At 46.6% G+C, this 3,931-nt stretch overlaps 1 non-coding gene across 1 annotated transcript; it reads left to right on the top strand.

Moving 5' to 3' along the window:
- The first annotated feature begins 2,436 nt into the window (after nt 1-2,436).
- Nucleotides 2,437-2,542, top strand: TRNAL-CAA. The gene is made up of 2 exons: nt 2,437-2,473; nt 2,497-2,542. It is a non-coding gene; the product is annotated as a tRNA-Leu (tRNA).
- The last annotated feature ends 1,389 nt before the right edge of the window (nt 2,543-3,931 follow it).

Below are 3,931 nucleotides of genomic sequence, written 5' to 3'. Positions count from 1 at the left end.
CCGTCGCTTGTCTGTTGTGTAAACTTGGGCAAGTCACACTTTTCTGGGCCTCAGTTTCCTCAACTGTGAAATGGAGATATTGGTTCTCCCCCCTACTTAGAGTGTGAGCTCCACATAGGAAAAAAAAACTGTTTCCAACCTAATTAACTTGCACCTTCCCCACGCTTAGAACAGTGTTAGGCACATAGTAAGTGCTTAACAAATACCATAAAAACCAGATCTCCATTATTATGAGGATATAATTCCAAGCAGCCACAAGACACTACTGAAAAATATTGACATCCCCAGCATCATACCCAGGGGGTGTTCAATAAATACCACCCCCAGAATTCCTTTGATTATTATTATTATCATCATAATAGTATTTAAGCACATACTCCACGTCAAGCTCTGTTCTAAGCGCCGGGGTAGATACAAGTTAATCAGGTTGGACACAGTCCCTGACCCACATGGGGCTTCCAGCTCCTTTCCTGCTACCAAAGGCTCAGCCATTTATTCACAAAGAGAAAAAGAAAAACACTTCTATTTATCTTAATTCCCATCCTGCTTGACATGACTCCGATCCTGGGAACATAGGTCACCAAAGAAAAAAATCCATTATGCAAGCTAAAGACATTTTAATGACTCAGATCCTTGGTGGTCCTAAGAAAAAAGAAAAAAAAAACATCAGCCTGACCCAGCTATACCCTCTTGCCTTCTCTTCTTTTCTGTCCTCTCAGTGTCCTTTAGTCCACGAGTTAAACTAGGCCAATTTCAAGGCGATAGAAATGATCTAGGTCCACCCGGGCCCGAATTAACTTTGAAGAGGGTGCATCCTGGAGAGCCAAAAAACCAGAGAGGAGTCAGTCAGAAAATTCCTCCGCTTTGACCCTGCTTGAAGTTGAATCACTTTTTCCCTTGTTTGCTTCTCTGTTAGACAGTGTGGTCAGTTAGGACCTCCCAGGAGCTCAGAGGTTTGTAAAAAGGGGACCAAAAATCTTCTCTCCCACTCCTGGGGCAGATAAAACTTTACTAAATTCCCAAACCTGGCCAGCGTGGACTAACGGAAAGAGCATAGAACTGGTTGTCTCACTTTGGCTCTGCCACTGGCCTGCTGGGCTACTTTGGGTAAGGCACTTAGCGTCTCTGGGCCCTAGTTTCCTAGGCTGTTAAAGGGGAATAAGATACCTTCTTTTAATCCCCCTTAGACCGAGAGCCCCTTGTGGGACAAAGGACTGGGTCTGGCCAGATTATCTTGTACCTACTCCAGTGCTGAGCGCAGAGCTTGGCACATGGTAAGCGCTTAGCAAATCCCGTAATTTACTCACCCTTCATCTGTCCGATGGTATCTGGGACCCACCAAGATTCTGGAGCAGACTCAAGAGATTCACTCAAGCTGAGAGGTAACTTGCCCTGGTGGATAGAGCCCGGGCCTGGGAGGGACCTGGAGGGACCTGGGTTCTAATCCTGGCTCCTCCACTTGTCTGCTGTGAGACCTTGGGCAAATCACTTCACTTCTCGGGGCCTCAGTTGCCTCATCTGTTAAAAGGAGGTGAAGACTGTGAGCACTATGTAGGACACGGACTTTGTCCAACCTGATTACTTATTTACCCCATGGCTTTGAACAGTGACTTGCATGTAGTAAGTGCTTAACAAAAACCATAAAAAAGGAGAAAAAAATAATTCTGGGGAAGATATAAGACAGCTGGGTCACAGTCACATTCCCACAGAGAACTCACAGCCAGAGGAAGAGCAGATATTGAATCCCCCTTGTACAGAAGAGGAAACTGAGGCACAAAGAAGCAAAAAGACAAGAACCCAGGACTCCTGACTCACATGTAAACTTTTTCCACTAGGCCACACTGCTCCTTTGAAGCTTCTCCTTTTTATGGCATTTATCAAATGCTTATTATGTGTCAAGCACTGTTCTAGGTGCTGGGCTGGATTCAAGTTAATCAGGTCATTCATTCATTGAATCATTTATTGAGCGCTTACTGTGTGCAGAGCTCTGTACTAAGCACTTGGGAAGTACAAATCGGCAACATGGGATAGCAAGAAATAACTGACAATTTCCCTGTCAAAGTGCAAAACTCCCTAACACAGACACAGTCCCTGTCCCACATGAGGCGAATGGTCTAAATTGGTGGGGAAAAAAGGTATTGAATCCCCATTTTGCAGTTGCAGAAACTGAGGAACAAGAAGTGACATAATTTGCCCAAGGCCACCCAGCAGGCAAATGGTGGAGTCGGGATTAGAACCTGGGTCCCTCTGACTCCCAGGCCCAGCCGGGCTCTATCTGCTAGACCACACTGTTTCCCAATTTCTAATTTATAACCAGCTTCCATGTTGGATTTTCCAGGGCCATAGGAGAGCTTAGGAGATAAACCCGGGGAGGGTTTTTTTGATTTTCATGTCCTCCCAATGCCCACCTCACCCTTTACACATTCACATTACGGTGTCAGGATAGCCGAGTGTCTAAGGCACCAGACTCAAGTTAACACTTCCCTTAGTTGGGGCTTCTGGTCTCCGAACGGAGGCGTGGGTTTGAATCCCACTTCTGACACTCCCTTGTTTTTCAAGTGGTAGCAAAGATATTCTTTAGAGAAGTAGCGTGGCTCAGTGGAAAGAGCATGGGCTTTAGAGTCAGAGGTCATGGGTTCAAATCCAGACTGCCAAATGTCAGCTGTGTGACTTTGGGTAAGTCGCTTAACTTCTCTGTGCCTCAGTTCCCTCATCTGTAAAATGGGGATTAAGACTGTGAGCCCCGCATGGGACAACCTGATCATCTTGTATCCCCCAGCGCTTAGAACAGTGCTTTGCACATAGTAAGTGCTTAACAAATACCATCACCATTATTATTATTAGAGAAGCAGAGTGGGTCAGTGGAAAGAGCCTGGGCTTTGGAGTTGGAGGTCATGGGTTCAAATCCCAGTTCCAACACTTGTCAGCTGTGTGACTTTGGGCAAGTCACTTCCCTTCTCTGTGCCTCAGTTACCTCATCTGGAAAATGGGGATTAAGACTGTGAGCCCCCTGTGGGACAACCTGATCACCTTGTAACCTCCCCAGCACTTAGAACAGTGCTTCGCACAAAGTAAGTGCTTAATAAATACCATTATTATTATTATTATTATTATTATTCACAGCCACCCAGAGCCCGTCCCAACATATCGCTTTTACGTACTTTCACTGTTCAAGCATAATAAGCAGCAGTGTGGCCTAGTAGAAAGAGCACTGACCTGGGGGTCAAAAGACCTGTCTTCTAATACCAGGTCCCGTACTTTTCTGCTGTGTGACCTTAGGTGAGTCACTTAGCTTCTCTGGGCCTCATCTGTAAAATGGGGCTTAAGACTGTGAGCCCTAAATGGGGCAGGAACTGTGTCCTACCCAATTATCTACTCCAGCGCTTAGAACTGTGCCCGGCACATAGTAAGTGCTTAATGAATACCATCATCATTATTTTTCAGTCAGGCTTCCTAAAGAACTTCCTGGTAGGGAGGATCTTAGTACAGGAAATAGCAACAGGGCTTGGGTATCAACTCCTTCCCTGGGAATTTGGGAAAACCAAAGATGTGCCCCTCTACCTGGGGGCACTTCAGGCGGGCATGGCTTTCTCTCTGCCTCTTTTCCCCGGATCCTGCTGATTCCCTTTCCTGGAGGAAAACGTCTTCCTACATCTTGCTCTTGGCATTGTGTGTACATGCGCACATGCGCACACGCACGCACACACACACACACATACACATACACACACACATGTCAGGGCAGTCTGCCCCACTCTGTCCCCCTCAACCAAGTAAATCTCCTCTCTAAATGATCACGCTGTTCCTCCGATATGTTGGCATCGATCACCAAGCCATCTGCTCCCGCTAACGGGGGTTGGAAAAATGAAGCGGTCCGGGACTTGATCTGTCAGGCCCCATTGGCACGAGCGGGAACAGAGCATGAGGGGCA

This window comes from Tachyglossus aculeatus, chromosome 26 (genome assembly GCF_015852505.1).
Source record: "Tachyglossus aculeatus isolate mTacAcu1 chromosome 26, mTacAcu1.pri, whole genome shotgun sequence".
NCBI classification, from domain to species: Eukaryota; Metazoa; Chordata; class Mammalia; order Monotremata; family Tachyglossidae; genus Tachyglossus; species Tachyglossus aculeatus.
This window is presented reverse-complemented; position numbering and strand designations above follow the sequence as displayed.